General features: G+C 41.3%; 7 non-coding genes across 7 annotated transcripts; 3 read left to right on the top strand and 4 right to left on the bottom strand.

Moving 5' to 3' along the window:
* Window positions 1–5,225: 5,225 nt before the first annotated feature.
* Window positions 5,226–5,299, bottom strand: trnai-aau (transfer RNA isoleucine (anticodon AAU)). Its single transcript has one exon. It is a non-coding gene; the product is annotated as a tRNA-Ile (tRNA).
* A 4,175-nt stretch (window positions 5,300–9,474) lies between these two features.
* trnaf-gaa (transfer RNA phenylalanine (anticodon GAA)) lies at window positions 9,475–9,547 on the bottom strand. Its single transcript has one exon. It is a non-coding gene; the product is annotated as a tRNA-Phe (tRNA).
* A 989-nt stretch (window positions 9,548–10,536) lies between these two features.
* On the top strand, window positions 10,537–10,608 carry trnae-uuc (transfer RNA glutamic acid (anticodon UUC)). The gene has a single exon. It is a non-coding gene; the product is annotated as a tRNA-Glu (tRNA).
* Window positions 10,609–12,246: 1,638 nt separating this feature from the next.
* Window positions 12,247–12,318, top strand: trnam-cau (transfer RNA methionine (anticodon CAU)). The gene has a single exon. It is a non-coding gene; the product is annotated as a tRNA-Met (tRNA).
* Window positions 12,319–17,793: 5,475 nt separating this feature from the next.
* On the bottom strand, window positions 17,794–17,875 carry trnal-uag (transfer RNA leucine (anticodon UAG)). The gene has a single exon. It is a non-coding gene; the product is annotated as a tRNA-Leu (tRNA).
* Window positions 17,876–23,928: 6,053 nt separating this feature from the next.
* trnaf-gaa (transfer RNA phenylalanine (anticodon GAA)) lies at window positions 23,929–24,001 on the top strand. The gene has a single exon. It is a non-coding gene; the product is annotated as a tRNA-Phe (tRNA).
* A 235-nt stretch (window positions 24,002–24,236) lies between these two features.
* trnap-agg (transfer RNA proline (anticodon AGG)) lies at window positions 24,237–24,308 on the bottom strand. Its single transcript has one exon. It is a non-coding gene; the product is annotated as a tRNA-Pro (tRNA).
* Window positions 24,309–25,850: the final 1,542 nt, after the last annotated feature.

Below are 25,850 nucleotides of genomic sequence, written 5' to 3'. Positions count from 1 at the left end.
TCTTTCAAAAGTACTATAGGGTGGAAATGTGGAGTATAGAATGTATTCTTTATAATCTTATTCAGTATAGTCACGAGGTTATAATTTTAGATAGCCTAGAGGGAATTTCCATGATGACACCTATGAGTTCGGGGTGCATCACATACCATGACACGCCCATTTCTTTGTTCATCTTTTCCCGCCTAAAGTTTGTACCTATGTCACATGACGTTCTGTTGATAAAACTAGCTCATCTGTTTGGGAATTCGAACTGGTCAGGCCGGAGGATGGACACATCTCCCAGTGCTGGCTATTCTGACCCCCTCCTTCAGCTGAAGTCCGGTAAACCTCATCACGACTGACTCTGTGTGCTTCCTTTGATCCGAAGTTATTGGATGAATACTCCCAGATGAGCCCTTGCTTTATCCAATTGTGATCTAATATGTGGGTTGATAGGTCACACGCTTCACCTGACAAAAAAGTGTCACTTTGTGGACACCCCTGGCTCGTTGGTCTAGTGGTATGATTCTTGCTTTAGGTGCGAGAGGTTCTGGGTCTAACTCTAGGACTAGTGCTTGTTTTGTCAAATTGTGATTTAATATGGGGGGTTATATGGTACATTTGCCACCTGAGAAAAAAGTGTCACTATGTGGGCACCCCTGGCTTGTTGGTCTAGTGGTATGATTCTCGCTCAGGGTGCGAGAGATCCCGGATCGAACTCCCGAACGTGCCCTTGCTTTGTCAAATTGTGATCTCTTTTGGGGGCGATGTGGCATAACCTACCTACCCACCTAAGGAAAAAAGTGTCACTGTATGGGCACCCCTAGCTCATCTATCTATTGCAGGGGTTGGCAAACTTTTTGGCCTGGGGGCCACATTGACCTTAAAAATTTGACAGATTTGCCAACTTTGCAAAGTTTTTTTGTGTTTTACAGCATGTTTTATATGAAATTAGAGGGAACATTGGCATGCAACTGCTTATGGCAGGTGTGATACTGGTCTGCCCATAGCGAGCAATGATGATGTCACTCACACTGGTACTCAGGGCATTCAGGGTGGTTGTCTTTCTGCCCAAACCAACGGAAAATTAGAGGGAACATTGGTCCCAGTCTAACCTTATGGAGTTTTAGTTGGATTGACAGTTTATAAAAGAGTCATACCTCTACTTACGAATGCCTCTAGGTATGACATTTTCAGGTTATGAAATTATTATATGCAAATGAGTGACTCGAGTTATACGAAGAAGATCCAGGTTACGAAATCCCGCAAAATGGATTTACTTATATGTTCATTTATATTATACGTATATATATATATATATATATATATATATATATATATATATATATATATATATATATATATATATATATATATATATATATATATATATATATATATATATATATATATATATATATATATATATATATATATATATATATATATATATATATAAATATATATATATATATATATATATATATATATATATGTATTGTCATGGATGCATTGATTCTCACTTTAGAACATATCTACCCTCTACTAGGCTTTCGTTTATCGGTCCCATTCTATCTTCTATAATCACAATAAAAGCATTCAATTCAATTGGCTGTCTCACAACTACCACTGTCCATGTTTCAAGATTCTTACATACCTGTCCACCTCAACTAAATGCACCCCTTATTAATGACTGCAATTCCCCCTATTAAGTGATTAAATATCATACAAAATGCAACATGGCACATATATTCACATACAGGCACAGGGCACAGGTCAAAGTGTAAAATGTAGCACAAGTGTACAGCATTTGGCCCTGGTAGGAAATGCTCTTGCCGCCATCTGGCAGACGGACACGAGTATTACGTTTTCCATAATAACGGCCGTGGAGGGAACTAATTCAGCGGCGCAGGGCACATTTTCACGTGTTTTTTTATTAAACATTGAGAAATCATATCCTCATTTTCTCTCATTGCTTGTTTGCTCACATCTCTAATATAAAATTGGTACGCTACTACCAATTTTAAAGGGTTTAAGTAGCAGTTGTGTGAGAACCGTGAAACAAATTAGATAATTTATATATATAGTACACCTCTACTTACAAAATTTTCAAGTTACGAAAAAAGTTCTGGAGCCAATTAATTTTGTTAGAAGTATGGCTGTATAACATTTATCTTTGTGTCTTTGCAGGTTTCAGAAATCAGCACCCCCAATTCGAAAGGGAGGAGTCCGAGTTTCCTCCAGACCATAAGAGAGAAGAGCAACTTGAAATAAAAATGAAGGAAGAAGATGACACCTGGTCAACTGGTGAGGAGTCTTTTAAGATAGAAGAGGATCTGGGCAGGGCCAGTGAAGGGGCGGAGTCTGCAAACACCTCTGCATGGCCCCATATTGAAGAGCAAAAGAGAGAAGATCAATCTCCAATCAAAAAGAGGAAGATGTCACCTGGTCATCTGGTGAGCTTTTCAAGAGTGAAAATGATCTCGTAATGGATTTGATTGCAGATTTACTGTCAAAGCCATTTTCAAGTCGGGCTTTTCAAGAAAAGCTGGACCTCATTAAGAATGGTCAGACAACTCCAAAGCTTGCTAGCTTCGGCGTTGACCGCCCTTTCTTAATGTCCATTTTTTTCTGGGAAAATCTGTGTGGAAAATAACTCTGTGAGCAAATCTGCAACCAAATCCATTTTTTTTCCTCCGTCTGTCATTGTGGTTGGAGTTTACGACCTGTGGCTGGCACACTTAGGCTTTGGTCTGCCTACCAGCCAATCATAGTTGGTGAAAGCGATGACGTATCCCTCCGCCTACGAAATGGCCTTGGTGTCAACAAATCGAATTCTGATTGGTTAGAGCAACAGTCTTATCGACGCTTGTATATTGCAGCAGAGCCCGCAGAACTGATTGTGATGGCCTTGAGGCAGATTTCTGATCCTGGCAAAAAATAACGGCTGAAATGTGATTGGTTAAATGCTTCAATATGGTCGCCATTTTCGTTGGTCTAGTACACGTATTGGGAAGGGAAATGATACATTGATACATTTTTCTGGATGGCCATTTAAGATATAATTATGTCTTTATGGTTATAGAACTATACTTCCTTTTGTAAACATTACATCCAATTTTGAAAAAAAATGTTGTCATCAGCTTATGCAGTTTTGGTTTAGCATCTTGAGCAAGTAATTACTCTCTCAAGAAGGGTTCTATGTCATTTGTGGTTAGCTTAGCTTTTCGCGTTAAAAAGATATCCATGAATGAGTGAAAAATGTGACCCAGAATCCTCAACTATAAATATTTTATGATGTGTTGTTGTATTCTAATATTGACAGAACATACGTCAATTGTGTCCCATCTCATGTTTGCTTATGCTAGTGATAGGTTCATTAATAATTACCCTTTGTAATTGTTGGGGCTACCAGCCAACACTTAAATAAACTCGAACACAGGAACACACACTGAGGCAGATGGAATGAAAGTTGAAGGCCGCGTCTGCAGAGGCGGGGGAGTGGACCATCCTGAGGCCCGAGAGTGTGACTACTCTCCAAGCTTCTCTAAGCTATCTCCCGCCGAAAAACTGCTTCAACGGTGGTATTATTAGAGATAAGACAAGTCATAAAAATGGGAGGCGTTAATACAAATGAAGGAGGTGGAGTGCAAAAGGTGTAGTGCACATTTTAACCAATAGGTGTAAGTTAAATTCTATTCTAGTAACTTTTAATACATCATAGTGAAAAGGGTGCAAGACTAAATATAAGAATACAAATATATTTCACAGTCTCCATTGTCAACGGTTTTGCTTTGCAGAACTCTGCCAATCAATAGTAATATTGTTTACCTGTAAATGTACCCAACGCGGGGGGAAAAGCTGGTGGGTGGGGAAATGCAAAGTCCACCCAGTGGTCGTAGAAATATTTTATACATGAAAGATATGGGAAAAAAAGACAGTGCCATGGCCACCTGGCTTGGTCGCAACACAAAATTTTGATTGTATCTAGGGCGAACAATTTGATCGAAATTTTCATCGTTAGACAAGAATATCGTATGGCGAAGTGGTCATATCACAAGGTTCGACTGTATTGTACTAGTAAGCCATGAGTCAATTTGAAGACTAAGTTGGTTATATTTTTTAACAATCGGCCGAAGTCGCTCAAATGGGAGAGCGTTAGACTGAAGATCTGAAAGTCCCTGGTTCAACCCCGGGTTTCGCCAGCAATTTGGATTTTGAAAACCCACCCTAAATCAACTGATTCTGTGTATGCCATGGGGCATTTTGCAGTCAGGTTGACTCTTGTCACCGACATGATTCAAATTGGGTCAAATAGTGAATGTTGGAGAGCCTGAATGGACCTCGTTTTTCGTCAATCCATTGGACTCTCTAAACCAGATCAATATCAGTTAAAACTCCAATTGTAAAATTGTACTAGTAAGCCATGAGTCAATTTGCAGTTCACGTTGATTGATATTTTTATCAATCAGCCGAAATAGCTCAGCTGGGAGAGCGTTAGTGATAGGCCTGAAAATGCAACTCCAGGAGCAGGCTAAGAAAGAGTGAGATCAATTTAAATAGGAAATAGGTTTATTACCAGACTGTAAAGTGAGGGCTCTAACAGTGGAGTCCTGTTCAGCGCAATGTTCTTGCAACTCTTGTCGAATGACCAGTGAGTTTGTCTTTAATACAGGCAAAACTGACAGTTGTCAGTAGGACTTTGGACAGTTACGTTTCAGTCATTAGCAGGGCAAAAAGTAATTGATCAGTGTCGGACAGTTTAGTATTTGTGCTGACATATCAAGTCATTGACAAGACTAAGATTGATTATTCAGTCAGACAGTTGGGTGTTTATGCTGACATGTCAGTCATAAGGATGACTACGATGTTGTTATACTTACAAAAACTAATAATGTATGAACAAGCAATTGCAAAGAGACTTTGTCTTATGTTACAAATCCTATTATGATTTTCTACAGGCTTCCTCATTGGAGGCTAAGCAAAGTTCAGAAACACTGTTCTGCCCGCTTGTGTATGAAGACAAATGTAATTTCACAACAATTTGGGAAGAAGAGAAATGTGGTTTGAACAAACCTAGATAGTATTCCCTCACTGAGATGATTCACATCTTGGGTGGCATCTTCTGCCTTCCGGAGCAGAGAAATTTGCAGATCACAGAAACTGAAGAAACATCAAGACAACATATTATGTTATGTCAGGGAGAAGGTTGTAGTTAGGCAAATGCAACATATACACAGAGATCATGGCCTGTGTGTGGGTTGAACCCACAACCTCGGCAATATTAGCACCACACTCTGACCAACTGAGTTAACAGGCCGTGTGCTCTACAATCTAGGTATTTGCATGATGATGCAAATGCACACATCAACTAGCTAAACACATGTTACGGCAAAAGAAGTTGTGCAAAGTGGCCATGATTTTTGTGTGATGACCACAATTGCAAATGTCAGCTAGCTAAACTGTTATGTTACAGCAAAATAAATCATTTTTGGCAAGCTTAACTTACTCTAGAGCAAGGGTGTCAAACCGCACAAAAGGATGCAGCAGGCCGGATATGTTCCCCGGCTGCCTCTTTGACAACTTCTGTTCTCGGGAGGCTTTGCCCGTTCCACGGTCGAACCCACGGCTTTGGCATTTTCGGCACCATGCTCTGCCTAAATGAGATAAACAGCAATGTGCTGGCACTATTACTAAACTATCAATAAACTGTGTCGAGCCTGTATTTCTCAACCTCACGCTCAGAATCTTTCCTAACCGCGTCCCGGCAAAGGAAGAGTTCGTCTAATAGTGTTTCTCATCATAAGAGGTCCTCTTTGTCTGATCCCTCACATCAGACAAGTTGGCCATGGGTAACCGTACCAGGACTACAAGGCTCCGGTCAACTTTGGTCAAAGGATCACTGGGACTGATTAACCCCACGGGGCACACCCAATCAGTACTTTTTTTGTAGAAGCAAACTACCCCACTTGCAAGAGTTACCATTGCTGTGAAAATAGTGTTCTTGAAATTGCCTTCTAGATTCATACACATACTTGAGAGCATGTTACCAACAAAAAATGCAGTATCATTTAAAAAAAACAACTGAACAAGACAGGTAGAAAAAATTGAAAACAATCGAAAATTACATCTAAATATGAGAAAAGAAATATTTATCCTTAGTGTTGGACAGTATTCAGTAATACTATTATATGTGTTTAATCATTTTTGTATGAAAGCTTCTTCAATTTGTCTGAGGAGAACTCACGATTGTAACAAGTCACCAAGTCACCAAGGACTGTTTACTGGACCTTCACCCCAGAATGCAGCCCTAGAAAGACGCTTAAGAAGATGCTGATGCAGCGGGATCGCTATCAGAACAGCTTTCATGATTACTCGCATATTGTTGTAAATTTTCAACATTCTCTATCTGAGCCAATTCGGGTCATGGAGGCGACAAGAATCAAACTTGACTACTAAACCACCCATGACACGTTTTCAAACTGACTGCCAGCTAAAATCTGCTGGGTTTGTAAAGTCCAATGTGCCGCCAAAACCCAGAATTAAACCCGGAACCGTTAGATTTTCAGTCCAACGTTCTCCCGACTGAGCTACTTCCGCAGATTGATAAGAATAGGAACCAAAATAGACTGCAAATTGACTCATGGCTAACTTGTACAATACTCAAATTTTAGCATCAAATGATATAGTTCTGGTTTAGAGAGTCCGATGGACTAACGAAGCCCGAGGTCAATTCAGAGAACGTGTGAAATATGAATTGTATTCTTATATTTAATCTTGCACCCTTTTGCACTCTGATGTATTAAAAGTTACTAGAATAGAATTTAATTTACGCCTATTGGTTAAAATGTGCACCACACCATTTGTACTCCACCTCCTTCATTTGTATTAACGCCTCCCATTTTTATGACTTGTCTTAACTCTATTAAAAACACCGTTGAAGCAGATTTTTGACGGGAGAGAGCTTTGGGGAGCCTGGAGAGTAGTCACACTCTCCGGCATCTGAAATTGTTGCATCCTCGCCTCTGCAGACGCAGCCTTTAAATTGCATTCTATCAGCCCGTGTTTGTTTATTGAAGTGTTGGCCAGTAGCCCCAACAGAATGCTCCACGACATTCTCTATCTGAGCCAATTCTGGTCATTGAGGTGACAAGAATCAAACTTGACTACAAAATGACTCATGGCTTACAAGAAAACAGTCTTCAAACTGACTACCAGCTGAATTAGGGTAAGTGAGCAAATTTTAATGCACTGGCGGAACCTGGGAATGAACCAGGCACATTGAGATCTTCAGTCTTATCCTCTCCCAACTAAGCTACTTCGGCTGATTGAATAAATTTGCAACCAACTAGGACTGCAAATTGACTCATATCCCAATTGGAGCATTAACTGATATTGGTCTGGTTTACAAGTCCAATGGACTCACATAGCACAAGGTTGATTCAGGGAACGCTCTCCAACATTCCCTTTTTTAGCCAACAAGAAAAGAGTCAAACTTGAAGAATTTGGAAAGAACAGAAATGTGGTGGGAACAAACCTAGCTAGTATTTCCTCACTGAGATGTTTCACATCCTGGATGGCATCTTCTGCCTTGTGGAGCAGAGAATTACCAGATCACAGAAACCAAGGAAACATCAAGACAAGATATTATGTTATTTTAGGGCAAAACATGTTGTGTTAGGCAATTTCAACTATTACAGAGAGGTCATGGCCCATGTGGGAGATGAACCCACAACTTTGGCATTATGAGCACCACACTCTGACCAACTGAGTTAACAGACCATGTGCTGCCCAAGCCAGGTATTTGAAGGATAACGCAAATGCAACACGTCAACTAGCTAAACATTTATGTTACGGCAAAAGAAGTTGGACTAGGTAATTTTATCTGACTTTGGAGAGGTCATGGCCCATATGGAAGTCAAACCCACAGCCTTGGCATTATTAGCACCTCAATCTTACCAATCATTGGTATAGACATTTTTAAATGCATAATAGACTGTGACTCTGTGAATAGCAGGACTAACTCATGACAGTCCTCTGCCGAAACCGAGGTTCTTGCGCTGGTGGTCCACAGTAGCTCTGTCAGCAGGTGAGAAATCCCACAATTCCTCAGTATATCTGTGATAAGTTCATCAATAATTACCCTTGTTTGTAATTCGATCTGATGTGTGGCGGTGGAAGAAGCAGAGTGGCGCAGCGGAAGCGTGCTGGGCCCATAACCCGGAGGTCAATGGATCGAAACCTTTCTCTGCTACATGCATGAGTCCCTGTTTCATGGAAGCAAACTACTTGACTTCCAAGTGTTATGATTGTTATGAAAAAAAATTCTTGCAAATCATCAATTCGGTAAAAATACATTTTCTCACTTCATATTCTTCTGATCAAAAATCCAATCGAAAATGATCGGAAATCGGGCTTGTTGCTATCATTTTCACAAAATCGGAATTTGATAAAAAAAAACGAATCATTTTTCTGAAACACGTCCCGCAAATGCCTTGACATTCTGATGAAGGCAGAAGTAATACGGCGAAACATGGGCAGGCCTAAATTTCATTACATTTAGTCCATTTTTCTTTGTGTCATCTATTTCAAATATTAACAACAACAAGTGTTTAATTGCATCCTAGTTTCATAAACATACTTGAGAGCAGGTTCTCATCAAAAAGAAAATGCAGTATCAGTTAAAAAAAAAAACTGAACAAGACAGGTAAAAAAAGTGAAAAAAAATCGAAAAGTACATCTAAATATGAGAAAAGAAGTTCTCATCCTTAGTGTTGGACAGTATTCGGTAATCCTATTATATGAGTATTTAACCATTTTTGTATGAAATCTTCAATTTGTCTGAGGAGAACTCACGATCGTAACAAGTCACCGAGTCCTCATTCCAAGGACTGTTTACTGGACCTTTACCCCAGAATGCAGACCTAGAAGGACGCTTAAGAAGATGCCGATGCAGCGGGATCGCTATCCAAACAACCTTCGTGATTACTCGCATATTGTCGTAAATTTTCAACACTCTCTATCTGAGCCAATTTGGGTCATGGAGGTGTCAAGAATCAAACTTGACTGCAAATCCACTCATGGCCTACAAGGAAGCCAATTTCAAACTGACTGCCTCCTGAATTAGAATTGATTTGTAAAGTCCAATGTGTTGCCAAAAGCTCGAGTTGAACCAGGTACCGTTACATCCTCAGTCTAACACTCTCCCATCTGAGCTACTTTGGCTGACTATTATGATTAATAACCAACTTGGACTGCAAATTTACTCATGGCTTACTAGTACAATATTGACTGGAGCATTGACTGATATTGGTCTAGTTTAGAGAGTCCAATGGACTGACAAAGACCAAGGTCGATCAGGGGAATACTCTCCATCATTTCTTATCTAAGCGAATTCAGACCATGTTGGTGACAAGAGTAAAACTTGACTGCAAAACTACTCATGACTTTCACGGAAACAGTTGATTCAGGACACATTAACCTAGTCCAACGTGCTGCCGAAACCCGGGCTTGAACCAGGGACCTTTAGATCTTCAGTCTAACGCTCTCCCAACTGAGCTATTTCGGCTGATTGATGAGGAATGCAAACCAACTTGGATTGCCAAATGACTCATGGTGTGACAAGCTAAAGTGATTAAGTTATTAATGATTGCATGTTGGGGATTACAGTAAAATTTGGATTGAGGACAACAACTAATTACTGTGATTATTTCTCCCTGTGTTTCAAGCAGTATGAAAATGCAGGGTGCAATATTCATAGGCACCGCTGGGATTGCAGTTCAGATGACCAGTGTCGATGACCTGCTCACTAAATTCTGAGCCTCTTAAATCCAAACATTACAAACCATGAAGAAGGCAGCGAGAAGAGGTGCTGTTAAGAAATGGAAGTTGGCAGTTGAGTACTCGTCTTCTGAGGCCAAGCTGAGATCATCAGAGAGACAGTAAAGACGTGTCAGAAATTTCCGTGTTCAGCGGAGGTGTAAAGGTGGTCAGTTTGACCAGATTGTCAGGCTACGCTCGCGTAGCTATTTCCTGGTCTCAACCTGTCCAATAAACTCACTTTTTCGTTAATTGTTTAAAGAGCGTTTGGGAGGCATCACTAAGGGCTTTACAAAACTTTTACACTTAACTTGGCGAGAAGCGTACTGTATAGCACAAGATAAGCGTGGACTGAGAATGGGCATCGGGAGAAGCTTGGGCTACTGTAATGAATGGGCCAATGGGGAGTCGATTAGTTCAGTGAGTATTCAGCTGGCCAATCAGCTTGCATTTATGCCCGTGGTGCTTTGCGCATACGTGCATTCCTTCTGTTTTAAAAATTTGTAAAATGATGGAATTACTAATTCTAATTGAATATTTATTCTCAAATTTTGTAAAATAATGTAATATCTAATTTTGATTTAATATTTTTAATTATTTATTTTTTCATTAAAAAAACGGGAAGCTCTGAAGCCGCGATGGATGAACCGCGAAGTACCGAGGTCCCAATGTAATTTGATTAGTCTATCATCCAAACTACATGCTTCTACTCGATCTGGATCAGCTTTGCATTACGTATCCCATATGGTCTAGCGGTCAGGATTCCTGGTTTTCACCCAGGTGGCCCGGGTTCAACTCCCGGGATGGGAAAGTTCAAACTTTTGAACTTCTATAATTTCCAGAAACAAATCCCTTTGAATTAAATGTCTGGATTCAGGAATATTGGACCTCTGCACATTCCGGAAAAAAATGCCAATTAGTCGCCATAAGCCTTTCACTGTTCTTACAAAGTAGATGTTTGTTGCTAATGATGTGGTTATTTATTGAGTCTATCATCCATGCTTCTTGCTCCTAAATGATCTGGATCTGCTTCCCATGAGATATCCCACATGGTCTAGTGGTCAGGATTCCTGGTATTCACCCAGGGGGCCTGCAATTTTTTATGGTCTCAAGTTTTTTTTACTTTTTCAAATGAATGACAACAAAACACAACACAATTTGACAAAAAGCGATACATATGACTCTCTTGTTCTTAGAGACGTAGCGTCATTGACTGAACAACTCCCTCCTCTGGCTAGGGGAGGAAGTCCATGGCTCAAGAAATTCTTGGCCTTAATGGGTGGACAGAATTATGCGCTTGGTGACTTGAGACAGGCTATGTCAGCTTCCTGCACTCAACATCAGCTATGAATGATAGAAGAAGAGGCAGGAACTACTAGAAATCCTCATGAAATTCCATTGACCCAGGTATCGGACGCCTTACTTAAGGCAATTAAAATGCCTTCCCAAGACCTCATGATTGTTTCCATACACACCGATTAAGCTGGAGGTCCGGTGCACTATGGACAATGTGTTAAAAACTGGATAGAAAGCACCGGCCGCCATCCATCTGGCATATTTGAGAGTGAAACCTAGTTCAGAACAGCTGTTTTCGGGGGTCATGCGGAACCTGTGAAAAAGGAATTGAAGAAGGACCCAGATTTGACGACTGGTGACGAACCTAGATTTAAACGTCACCTGACTCACCATTGGAAGATGTATGATGAAGAAAAGGTCAAAGAAAAAAAACAAATCAAAAACAAATAGAAAGTTTTAATTTGAGAAAATGCACACTGGTAGTACGCTTGTGACACCTTTATGATATGTGGTAAGATTAACTGTTTTTATAATATCGAAAATCCACAAGAACCCAAACAGGTGAAAAACCTGTATCATGCTCAGTCTTTAGTCAAAAATTCAGTTGCCAAAACACCTTAAAATCACACGAAAGGACCCAGGCAGGTTAAACATATTTTCTTTATCAGTTTATAGTTAAACGTTCACTTGGCAGGTCAATGTAAAGCATCACAGAACTAATCCACACACAGGAAAAATATTTTTTTTCCTGCCCAGTCTGTGATCAAAAATCCAATCACAAGAACACCTTTAAAAAACACAAGATCTCATACTGGTAAAACGAAAAAATTCTTCCTGCTCGATTTGTAAAGTAACATGAGCTATTAGCTAAAGTGCCAGTATAAATTTGACATGGTATCTTGATTTTGTTATTTGCGCCGCCGAACGTCTTGTATTTGTGTTTTTCATTCAAATGGAAGTGAAAAATGGATGACTAAATTGCAGAACTCGCCGTGGGTGTGACAGTCCAGAGTCGAGACTGAGGTGCTTGTGCTGGTGGTCCTCAGGAGCTCCGGCAGCAGTTGGGAATCGTCACGTGCCTCTGTATGTCTGCTTGGATTAGTCTGATTGATCAGATTTGTGAGTCAGCTTGTCACATGACATGAGCGAAGAAGCAGAGTGGCGCAGCGGAAGCGTGCTGGGCCCATAACCCAGAGGTCAATGGATCGAAACCATTCTCTGCTACAGGCATGAGTCCATATTTCATGGAAGCAACCTACCCGACTGCCAAGTGTTACCATAATTATGAAAAAAAGATTCTTGAAAATCATCAATTCTGTAAAAGCTACATTTTCTCACTTCATATTCTTCTGATCAAAAATCCAATCGAAATTGATCGGGAATCGGGCTTGTTGGCATCATTTTCACAAAATCGGAATTTGATTAAAAAAAAAACGAATCATTTTTCTGAAACACGTCCCGCAAATGCCTTGACATTCTGATGAAGGCAGAAGTAATACGGCGAAACATGGGCAGGGCAGAGATGTAGCGTCATTGACTGAACAATTCCCTCCTCTGGCTAGGGGAGGAAGTCCATAGCTCAAGAAATTCTTGGCCTTAATGGGTGGACAGAATTATGCGCTTGGTGACTTGAGACAGGCTATGTCAGCTTCCTGCACTCAACATCAGCTATGAATGATAGAAGAAGAGGCAGGAACTACTAGACATCCTCATGAAATTCCATTGACCCAGGTAATTAAAAATGCCTTCCCAAGACTTCACGATTTGGCCCCAACCGTGTTTCCACACACCGATGGAGCTGGAGGTCTGGTGCAGAATGAACAATGTGTTAAAAACTGGATAGAAAGCACCGGCCGCCATCCATCTGGTATATATGAGAGTGAAACCTTGTTCAGAACAGCTGTTGTCGAGGGTCTTCCGGAACCTGTGAAAAAGGAATTGAAGAAGGACCCAGATTTGACGACTGGTGACAAACCTAGATTTAAATGTCACCTGACTCACCATTGGAAGATGTATGATGAAGAAAAGGTCAAAGAAAAAATCGAATCACAAAATTTGACCTTTTGCCCTGTTAAAACTCCAACTTTCTAAATTACACCAAACAAAAAAAGACAGGGCAATCTGCCTAGACGTTCCAGGGTTATGACGAGGCCCTAGATGATGGTCAGTTCTATGGTGGATACGGTGGTCGTAGGCGAGGTTTCTCTGGTGGCCAGGGAAGAGGGTACTTGGGACAAGGCCAACAGGGCAACTGTTATGTGTGTGGCGTTATTGGTCACTAGGCACATGATTGCCCTCGCCAGCAGCAGCAACAGCAGCAACCATTCCCACAGCAACCACTGCCACAGCAGTATGGCCCACCACAGCAACAACGGCAGTATGGCCTACCACAGCAACAACGGCCTATGCGAGGTGGAGGACGAGGCACTAGACCATGGCAGCCCCAGCAAACAGCTCAGTCACCTGGACAATATTACCAGGACGAAGATGATGGGATCCTACATGCTCCGAATAGGGGTGCCCGAGAGGATCAAGAAGCAGTGGTACGGCAAACCCAATGCTTCACATGAAAGTCAACGGCGTACCAACATCAGGTTTGGTGGACACGGGGGTAACGCACTCATCTTTGAACATCCCGCTTGCCCCCAGTTGTCTCTCCTCGTCTGCCGTGACTTTGGTCGGCTTCTCGGGTTCTCCTCAAGCTCTGCCTATTACCCGACCTCTCCGAACAGAAATCCCCCACCTGAAACAGACTCTACACCACTCCTACGTTCATTCATCCCGAACGCCTGTGAACTTGATGGGAAGAGACTTGTTGATATCTATTGGAGCTACCATCCAATGTGGGCCGGATGGCCTCACAGTGACTTTACCAAATGACGCAAAGATTCCGTGTTCACAACCAGTACGAACACGTGGACAATGGTTGATGTGTCCTTTGCAACAAGATTCGGAGGTAGCAAGGGTCTATTGGTCACGTCTTGAGCCTGAAACTCCGGCCACTGGGGGACTGTTGTCTGTTCATTACCTGTGGAAATCATTCATTGACTCAATCCGACCTCACCATTCGCCCATGGATGATTTTCATTGTACGTTATTTTATGACACAGATGATGACTTAATCTATCAAGACCGTTTTCAGAAGGTTCTTGGAACACCCTGGCAGTTGAAATCCACCAAAATTTTTGTGGGTCCGGAAGGTGTAGCGTCGTATGTTGATTTGGATAAATCACAAAAAGTGTGGTACAAAATGTGAGATACAGCTGACCCACACATTTCTTTGGCTCTGTCTCCTGGTCATGAAGCTCGCCAACTTGGTCCAATGGTCAAGAAACTTCTTAAAATAATTGACTGGCAGCCCACTGACATCCCAGGACTGACTTATTCCAAAATGCATGACTCATCAGATTGACCCACAGACTCCAATAGTAAACTCCTCCATTTTGGAAGAACACATCTTGACTTGAGAACATGGCAGGGAATTGACTGATCACCACCACACAGAGGATTTGTTGAAAACTATTCCTAACACATTGTGGTCATCAGGACCATTTGATGTGGGCCATTGTGTTAAAATCCCACCTGTAACGTTAGAAGTAGATGAGAGTGTCATCATCTTCAGGCCACAATATAGATGGACCTCAGATGCAGACAAAGGTATGGAAGACACTCTAAGTGGACGCAGGTGTGATATAACTTTCAGATTCACAATGGGACACGGCACTACAACCTGTACTTAAGGCAGACGGACAGAGTTATCGTATGGCACATAACCTTAGACCTGTAAATGACGCAACGCTGACTCCGATCCTACCAAGACCAGACCCCCATAGGATGTTGACTACGTTTAGTCCAGTATACCAATGGTTCACTTGTATTGATTTAGCTAACACTTTTTTCTGTGTACCTTTACATCCTTCAGCTAGACAGTACTTTGCGTTCACCTATAGCGGTGTCCATATGCAGTATCAGCGCCTGCCACAATTGTTTAAAAACTCACCTGGTATTTTCAATCAATGTCTGAAGAATCTGTTACAAGACCAACCTTACCTAATGACACTGTTCTTTTACAGTATGTGGGTGACCTTTGTATTGCGGCAACTACTTCTGAAATCTGTCTTGAGGTCACTAGGGTGGTCCTACTCAAACTCCATGATCGAGGTTTCAAAGTGTCCAAAAAGAAGCTTCAGTGTTGTCGAAAAGAATTAACTTTTCTTGGCCGTATTGTGTCAGCGAGAGGACTGTCCATGTCACCTGAACATCGAAAAACCATTTCATCCCACTCCAGACCCCAAACTGTAAGAGACATGTTGGCATTTCTAAGCCTCTGTGGCTACAGTAGGACCTATATACCATGTTATGTGGACAAAACAAACACCCTTCGTGCTCTAGTCAAAGACAAAGATGTTCAGAACCTCAGAGCATGACTTGATTGGACAAACGGATGAAGCCTTTGTGTCTCTCGTCCAAGAACTGGCCTCGGCGGCTGCCCTGGCCAACCCTGATTTTGATAAACCCTTTTATCTTGATGATGTCTAACTCGGAAACCACAGTAAATGCTGTTTTGTTTCAGAAGGTTTCAGCAACGAGACGGGTATTGATGTATTGTAGCGTTACACTGGATAGTGTTGAACTCCGTCAAACAGATTGTACTCGTTATGCCGCAGGGCTCGCTAAAGTGCTTCTTAATACAGCACATACAGTGATGGGAAACCCCCTATACGTTCTGACTGATCATGGGGTATCGGCGTATGTGGCTTCGTCAGGATTTACCTTATCATCTCTTCAACAGTCTGGACTTTTACGTATCCTAACAGCTCCGAACATCAATTACGTTCACACAGGCATTAACATGGCAGAAAACATCCATCTAGGCCCCCACGAATGTGCTACGCGAGTTAATCACCAAAGGTACGTTCGTGCTGACCTTGCTACCAAACTGCTTACATCCGGTCGCATTATGTTTACAGACGGTTGTTGTTGGAGAGACCATTCGGGATGTCTCCAAGCGGGGGCCGCCGTAGTGGAAAGCAGGGGAAATGACTTTGTGCATTGTGCATCCTCTGTCTTGACTACTAATCAGTCTGCCCAAGCGGCTGAGGCGTGAGCACTCTGTTTGGCTTTGGAGACCGCAGCAGGTCATCCGGTTACCCATTGCACACAAAGACATCATGTTACGCTTGCGTGAAGCCATGTTCCTTCTGTCACAGGTGGCGATTATTAATATTCCTGGCCACTCAAAGTCCTCATCTTTTACAACTACAGGTAATCATGCGGCTGACTAGTTAGCCAAGTCAGTAGCTGAATACGTAGTAGATAATGCTTCTAATCTGGTTCTATTGGCCACTGCCCATCACTCTGAGACTGTGCATTAGAGTTTGTCTATGGATGTGGTTCTGGAGGCTCAGCAGTCAGCCTCTCCAGAGGAACGGACTGTGTGGGCGCATGCGGGTGCTGTAAAACGAGGGGATGGTGTATGGGTGGGTCCCATGGGATGCCCTGTACTCCCCATGGGGCCATTATCGGTGTCTGTCTTGACGGAGGCCCACTCGCCAGCTCACGTGGGCCCCCTGATGACTAAATTGACTAATCGGTGGCACCCATACTTGTCTTCTCTTGTGTGGCGGCACGTCAACGACAGTGAGACATGTATGTTTTTCAACGCCAAACCAACCCTTAAGCCAAGACGTGGTGAATTTCATCCAGCCCTTTGGTCAGGGGCTGAGATCACCATCAACTTCACAGACATGATATAACAGGTAAATGGGAAAAGATACCTTTTGGTCATTGTAGACTCATTCTCTCATTGGCCGGAAGCATATCCGTGTGCTAGGGAGGACTCGGAAGTCTTTAAGTCTTTGGTGACTGATTATATCCCTACACATGGTTTTCCTGCACTCATTCGATCAGATAATGGTACTCATTTTAACAATAAGGCCCTACAGACGGTCGAGAGCATCTTAGGCCCTAAACATCGATTTTGTTGTGTTTATTGTCGGGTTTAAAACCATATACATTCAATAATTTCGCATCAGAGGAAACACACGGAGAGTCGGCTTGATGACAATCACTAGACTTCAGCTGAAGGAGGGGTCAGAGTAGCCAGCGCTGGGAGATGTGTTCATCCCCTAGCCTGACCAGTTCAAATCCCTAACTACCCAACAAAGGGTCATGTGACGTAGTTACAATCTTTAGGCGGGAAGAGGTGAACAAAGAAATGGGCGTCTTGGTATATCACGCACCCCTAACTCATAAGTGTCATGATGGAAATTTCCACTAATCTATCCAAAGTTCTATCCTAGTGATTATACTGAATAGAAAGTATAAAGAATACATTCTATACTCCACATTTATCACCAACAAAGCCAAGGTAAAGTTGAACGAATGAAAGAGAAATTGTCAAAAATAATGTACGGCAGCAAAATGTCTTGGCTCCAAGATCTCCCATTGGCTTTGCTCTCTATTCGCCAAACCATCAACAAAACCACAAATTTTGCCCCATTTGGGTCCCATAAAAAGTTAATTATGATTAACGCAAGGCTTGAGGCACCATCAGTGGCACAGTGGTGTGCAAACGTGACACTCCTATTAGTGTTTGGGACTCAGCTCTCTCACCAATAGTTTCACATTTTATCTTCCAGTTTAGTGAAGGACCATAAGCACTAGGAACAAAATAAATATGTACAGTGCATGAATTATTGGCAGTGGTGGGATTTGAACCCACGCCTCCAGAGAGATTGGAGCCTAAATCCAGCGCCTTGGACCGCTCGGCCACACTACCTTCTATGTCATCATATGAGGGATTGGGGATCAGTAAATTGTAAATGAACCTTAGACACCCTTATATTTAAATATTGACATGTTTTTTGTTACTTGCAATGAGACCAAACCCAATGTATCATTTAAGGCAAATGTCCTTAAAATTGCCTAACTTTTTCCTCAAAATGTAGCTTTTCGTTTAGTGTCACGGCTAGCTAGATTCGAATTGGACTTCGAGCTTCTCTCTTCACGCTGTGGTATTAAAAGACCAAATTTAACATCATCGCCCCTTCTGTATAAAATCTGAATTGAGAACCTGGCAATTTGAGGTACTGAGACAGTAGAGGGTGATACTGCTACAGTACGTTGTCTGCCAACAACCGTAAAACCAATTGAGGAAGAAGAAGAAGAAGAAGAAGAAGAAGAAGAAGAAGAAGAAGAAGAAGAAGAAGAAGAAGAAGAAGAACCGGCCTTTGTGTGTCTAAAATACAGCAATAGCACTAGTTATTGACATTGCGGCAAAAAACAGGACACGCTTAATAGTCGTGAAAATACAGTACATGTCCTGATGCATATGAACTTTTTGTCTTTGCAGGTTTCAGGGAAAATGATGGGCAAACGTTTTTTGGCTTTAAAGAGCCCCCCCAAATCAAAGAAGAGGAGTCAGAGTTCCCTCACCAACAAATGAGAGAAGATCACCTTCCAATCCAAAAGGAGGAACATGATGTCACCTGGTCACCTGGTGAGGCCATGAAGTGGGATGATCTGGGTGTGGCTAGCGTAGGGGTGGAGCCCAAATTATATAGGAGGAGCCAGAGTTCCCTGAACAGTGCAAAAGAGAAGAGCAACCTCCAATCAAAAATGAGGACTGTGTCAAATGGTCAACTAGTGAGCCTTTCAAGAGTGAAGATGATCTGGGTGTGAGCAACAGAGGGGCGGAGCTTCTGAGTGGCAGCTCAATAGAAGGATAGCGAGCAGAAAATTTAATTGCTCCTTTATCAGATGACAACAACTTTTGCTTTTTGAAAATGGTGATGTCGAAGATATCACGAAAAATCCCAGGGGCGACAAACTTTGCAAATGCTTTCAGTGTGGAAAAACTTTTGTGTTCAATTTGTGATAAAGCCTTTTCTCTAAAGCACCACTTAGAAGGTCACACAAGAACCCACACTGGTGAAAAAACATCTTCCTGCTCAGGATGTGGTCGAACAAATGTTCCCAAAGGGAAAGCTTAAAAGAATACTTATTAACCCAGACTGTAGAACAATGTTTTCCTGCTCCTTCTGTGGCCACAGATGCGCTACAACAGCCCAATTAACAAGCTACGCAATTCAAAACATTTTCCAGGCGCAGTTAATGTTCCAACATATTCACATAAGGGAACCTAAAAAGAAGACTTAACAAATCACACAGGAGAAAAGCCCGTTTTTGCTCAATTTGTGGCAGGAATATCTTAAAAACACAATTAGGCACATCGGTCATAGACCCTTTTCCTGTTCAGCTTCTTGCCAGAGATTTAGTCGAAATGATAGACTTAAAATACGCAAATGTGGTGTGATAAACAGTGGCCAATCACGACTTGGCTTGCTTTATCAATGTCCATATGAAAGATCATTGTAATCGAAGTATTATTGTAATTTGCATTCTGAAAATCTTGTGTTTTAATTCAAATACAGTAATACATTAAGCTATGAATTTACAGCGGGATCGAGCTAGTATGTCAATTTACTCATATGTCAAGTCAATTCTTCCCATAGAAATTAACAAAATACAAATTGATCCGTTTCCATCCGAGAAAAAAAACAAAACAGAATGTTACAATGGAAAAACATCTTAATTGTTCTAATTTTCCACCGATCAGGAAACATTTGGTGTGCTCATATCTCAAATATCTCATATCTCAAGTCAAAAATTGCTCAGAATTTTTCTCATACCTCAAATTTTATCATATGTTGGTACACTTGTGTGTCATGGTATTACTGTATAAGCAAATTGAGTGTTGTTGAAGATTTTATTTACTTCACAATTCTATCCGATATAGTAGAGCCTAAATTAGGAAATTAGAAAGTAAATAATCAATAATGTGATGTAAATCACATGGAAAATATGTCTTCACAGTTAAAGACATGCCTAAGAAATTTGAAAAAATGTATTTTTTGTCTATTAAATTTGCTAGCAAATCCAATAAAAAATTGAGTGTTATTCAAACATACATTTTAATGAAAATTATTTATATATTGAATCTAGGATCTGAGAAACATTAGTAGAAATATGGTGTGTGTGAAAGTCTATTAATTTGCTCAAAATAAATAAGTGGTACAATGTACTTTTGTCATACCTTAAGATATCAATCATGTTTTTAAACCGATTTAACGTGTAATATTTTTGGTGGTTCCAACACAGCTCTTTTTTTGGTGAAAAATAATGTTTGTGTCTTTTTGATGACAAAATCAGCTTTCCAAATTCAAAAGACAAAAAAATAGAAACGTTATTTGCTAAGATATAAAACTAAGAGTAAAAGGAATACATTAATTTGAACAATTTGACAAATTCATAAAAAATAAAAGATAGTTTTGTTTCTACAATGTGATGATACTGTAACTTCAACATTCCAAATTCAAAGTAAACCTTGAAAGTGGGGTAGTTTTCTTCTGCAAAAAAAAAAACTTACCGTTCATAGCAGAGCATGGTTTTGATTCAATGACCTCTGGGTTATGATCCCAGCATGTTTCCCTTGCACTACTCTGCTTCTTCTCACTCTGGTTTTCACAAGCTGACTCTCAAAACTAATCAATCAAACCAATCGCACAGATATCAAAGGGAGACAAAGTTGGAAGCGTTCACGTGGTGTCGCCTGAGAGGGGCCCGCCCCGCGCGGCCTGTGAATCCAACAAATTACCACCCAGACCTGCCAACCAGGAACGTGGCACGCTACGTTGAAACACAATTACGCACATCGGTCATAGACCCTTTTCCTGTTCAGCTTCTTGCCAGAGATTTAGTCGAAATGATGAACTAATCCGCGTTCCAGTGGCAGCGCTCGCGCGGCTGAGGGTAACCCCTAGGCGCCTGGGTGGCTCAACAACAACAACATCTATCAAAGGTGCCAACCTCCGCCGACCCCATTTCAGGAGTAGACATGCCCCGATTCCAGAGTGTTTCTAAAGTGAATGCGATTCAGGCAAAATTGTTATCAAATGCAGAAAAAAAGAAGCATAGGAAATATAAATCAAACATATTTGTACATTAATTGAAATACTGCATTTTGGCAATCTATTGAAAAAGTACAGCATAATACGTGTGTTCTATTGTCAGTAATTCCAACTTGTCACGCTGAACACTTGGATGTAGTGCAATGCGCAAATGTCGGTCTTTTTGGCGATGGCTACAACATGGGATATTTTGTCAAATACGAACCAATAAACTTCTGTGACTGTCTGGGTTTCGTGTTAGAGGTTTCATCCAAAATGCCGTTAATTTAGCACTTAACCAGTGACTGGTTGACTTACCAGTCAGTACTGTGTACGAGTACTTTCTTTAGAACAACCCTGGAAATGATAGGATTTGTTTAAAAAAAAACTGGTGGTTTAGTCAGCCTTGATAATAGTTACTTCCCTTATGGAAAAAATAAAAACGAGACTGTTAAAGCGATAGGGGTTACCTATGCAATCAATTCCAAATCGATTGCTTCGCTGAACTCGCAAAAGTGTAATCATTCGTCGAAACTTGTAACTTGTAATGATTCGCATAGCACTCGTGTTACTGAATTCTTCTGGTTTATTGTGAAGTTGAATAAAAATGACGGAAGCCATAGCGATGGTGTGAATTTTGAGAAATATGTTGAGGCATTTAAATTGGAAATATGGTACTTATCCAAAAAGGTTGCTTCAAAAAAATTAAAACTTCAGGATTTCTCGAGTTTAAGCAGGTGGTCCGGAGTTTGTGATGCATTTCCGGAGAAATTCCTGGAATTCCAGAGTAGTTGGCTGCCCTGAGATATAGTGAGACTCGTGGCTTTTTCCAACCTTCTGCTGGAGCCTTTCAGGATCGCCAGTTGAAGAACCTCGGTCTCGGCTGGGGACCGTCATACCACGGTTAGTGCTGCTATTCACAGTCATCCATTTTGCATTTATAAAATTCCATTTTCAAAAAAACGACGTACGAGACATTCGGTGCCGGGATTAACAAAAAAGATACCATGTTGAATTTAAACTTGCAGTTTCGCTAATAGTTTACATTACATATTAGCCTTTGTGGAGCAGGCTGACCAAAATTGTGCTCTTTTCGCCCTTTTCCATTTTTTGGGGGTACGTATTTCTAGTTTTTTTTCTAGCCGTGAAAAACTACTGCATCTAAAAATGTATGGATATCATGTATCCCACTAAGATGGGGAAAGTTTTCATTTTTGTTGCAATATCTTATGAGAGTAGTTTTTTTACATTCAGGGAGAACAGGGTTGGTTGCCACAAGGGTAGGATTTGCCTACATATTTATGAAATAGATGAGCGGGGTGTTATGGATTCACTTGTTCATCCTCTGTATTGCCTATCCTCAAGGGGGTTAAGGGTTTGCTGGGTCTATCCCAGGTAGTTATTAACAGCAGCAAACCTGGGTAATTTTGCACCCTGTAATGAAAATTCACATTTCAAATAGAGTCATGGAAAAAATAACATTTCCCAACAGTTTCTTTAACCCTGGAAAAACTTGTTTCTTTTATAATGTAGACAATGGACAAAACATACCCTAATAGGTAAGCCATCATTATTTTTGGTTTACATTTTTGCAATATTGATACAAGGATGCGCAACACGGAAGTTGAATGAATTAATTTATTGAAAGTTTCATCTTCCCTCAGCACTAATGCTTGGCTCAATGGAATCAGAAGATATCTTGCCAGAAGAAGACAAGTAACAGAGATGTATTCTGATAAAGGAACAGATTTCCAATCAGCTGACAAGGACATAAATCAATGAATGAAACACAAACAGGATTGAAAAATACTTGCAACAAAAAGGAAATATTTGAGCTCTTACAGTGTAAATTAACCAATAGACAATATGCAGTTCAGGGTGTTTTTGTGGTGAGTCTGACCTGAAATAGCTCCAATGGGAAAGCATTGGATCTAAGATCTAAAGTTCCCTGGTTTAACCTTGGGCTTCAGCACTCACTTGGCCTTTATCTAATCAGCTAATAATCCATTTGAGTTCAGTTTACTAGGTACCCTAGAGTCAATATACAGTTCATGTTAATTTTTATTGACCTACTGAAGCGGATAAATCTTTGGGGAGAGAGCATTTGACTGAAGATCTAAAAATCCCTTGTTCAACCTTAGGCTTTGGCAGTCTGTTGGACTATATCAAACCAACCAAAATCAGCTACAATTCAATTTGTGATCAATTGACTTGTAATCAGTGTGTAAATATGCAGTCTAGGTTGATTTTTGTTCACCTACGTGAGTCAAAGTAAGCCAAGTCCGGTTCTCGAGAGCCCTTATCCGGTCTATTTTTCATAACTCCCTCCACCAACAGACCTGCATCAAATAATCAGTATATTAGGCTTCTGGATATCTTCCTGATGAGATGATAATTTGATCCGGGTGTGTTTGTGGAGGAGATTTGGTAAACAGACTGGATAGGGGCTCTTGAAGACTGGACTTTGCCACCCCCGATCTACAGGTCCCAGAATAAACCCCAATCTTTGGCAGTTCATTGGACTTTGTAAACTCAACCAAAACCATTTAGACTGGAGATCTAAAGTTCCCTGCTTCAACCCCGGGTTTCGGCAGCATATTGGATTTTGCAAACCCACCCTAAAACAGCTGGCAGTCAGTTTAAAAAACGTTTCCTTGCAAGCCATGAGTGGTTTTGCAGTCAAGTTTGACTCTTGTCATCAACATGACCCGAATTGGCTCGGATAGGGAATGTTGGAGAGCGTTCCCTAAATCAACCTTGGGCTTCGTCAGTCATTTTGACTCTCTAAACCAGACCAATATCATTTAATGCTCCAATTGGAATATTATACTAGTAGGCCATGAGTCAATTTACAGTTCAAGTTGTTTTTGGTTTTTATCAATCAGCCGAAGTAGCTCAGTTGGGGGAGCATTAGACTGAAGATCTAAAGGTCCCTGGTTTAACCCCTGGTTTCGGCAGTACTTTGGACTTTGCGAGCTCAGCCTAATTCCGCTGGCAGTCAGTTTGAAAACTGTTTCTTTGTAAGCCATGAGTCGTTTTGCAGTCAAGTTGGGTCCGGAACCGCTCGCATCCTATGTGAGAATCATACCACTAGACCAAGGAGCCTGGGGTTCCCATACAGGGATACTTTTTTCTCAGGTTACTTTGTGACATATCAACTCCCATAAGAGATCACAATTCGAAAAAAAGCAAGGGCTCGTCCGGGAGTTGGACCCGGGACCTCTCGCACCCTAAGCGAGAATCATACCACTAGACCAACGAGCTAGATGTGCTCTTGGAATGACACTTTTTTCTCAGATGGCTTATGTCCGATATCACTCCACCATAGCTCACAAAACAACTTATCAAGGTCTCATGCAGGAGTTGGACCCAGGACCTAAGGAATCCTGGGCAAGAATCACACCACTAGACCAACGTGGTATGGGTGTACAAACAGTGACACTTTTCTTCTCAGGTGACTAATGTCCCATATCACTCCACTAGAGATCACAATTCATCAAAGCAAGGGCTCATGCGGAGATTTGGACCCAGGACCTATTGCACCCTAAATGTGAATTATACCCTCAGACCAACGAGCCAGATGTAGAAACACTTTTTTCCCACCATAGATCACCAAACAACACAGCAATGACTCATCCAAGGGTTGGCTTCAGGACCTATGGCACCCTAAGCAAGAATCATACCACAAGACCAACAGGCCATGAGTTAATTGATGAACCTCACACATCCCCATTGCGGCTCCTGGTAGCTCCACCCCCTTTTGCTGCCTTATCAGCAATATTCATTCCAGAAGGAACCAGGTAATTAAAGCATTAGATTCGCGTGCCACACATCTACAAATAGAAATTTGTTTTGGAAGGTAAAGTGCCGCCGTTCATCGCCCCAGTCAGTCAGCATGAGCGACTGCCATTGGAGTGGCTGTGATTAACTATCTGTTTGCCAATAATGCAATAACGGAAAAGTTGTGACACATTAAAACACACCCACTCTAGTATTGTAACGGTTTGTAAAAAAAAAACGACCCATGGCTTTGCAAAGGTTGAACAAGGTACTGTTGGATCAACACTCCAACACTTTCCCAACTGAGTTACTTCAGACAACTGATAGCCACAACAAACTTGGACTAGAAATTGACTATTGGCTTACTAGTACAATATTCCAATTGGAGCATTAACTGATATAGGTCTGGTTTATAGTGTCTAATGGACTGACGAAGCCCAAGGCCGATTAAGGGAACGCTCTCCAACATTCCCTATCCTAGCCAATTCGGGTCATGTTGGTGACAAGATTCAAACTTGACTGCATAATGACTCATGACTTACAAGGAACAGCTTTCAAACTGACTTCCAGCTGATTTAGGGTGGATTTGCAAAGTCCAATGTGCTGCTAAAACCCAGGGTCATTGTCATGGGGACTTTACACTGATTAACCAGACTTTGCCCAAAGTTTGGTCATTGCCATTGAAACTTGCCACTGATTAATCAGACTTTCCCCAAAGTTTGGTCGTTACCATGGAAACTTGCCATTGATTAATCCGACTTTGCCCAGAGTTTGGTCGTTGTCTTAGAAACCATACTATGCCTTCTATATAAAGATGAACCCACTGTTCATTCGTGGGAGAACTGCAAGAACATTGCGCTGAACAGGACTTCACTGTTTAACCTCTCTCCCCCCTTTCCACTTTGATAATAAACCTATTTCCTATTAAATTGATCTCACTACTTCTTAATCTTCTCCTCAAGTTGTATTTTCAGATCTATCATACTTGGTTGCCGAAAACCTGAGACCCAACAGCCAACAATTGCC

The sequence above is a fragment of the Stigmatopora nigra genome, chromosome 20 (assembly GCF_051989575.1).
Source record: "Stigmatopora nigra isolate UIUO_SnigA chromosome 20, RoL_Snig_1.1, whole genome shotgun sequence".
Lineage (NCBI taxonomy): Eukaryota > Metazoa > Chordata > Actinopteri > Syngnathiformes > Syngnathidae > Stigmatopora > Stigmatopora nigra.
This window is presented reverse-complemented; position numbering and strand designations above follow the sequence as displayed.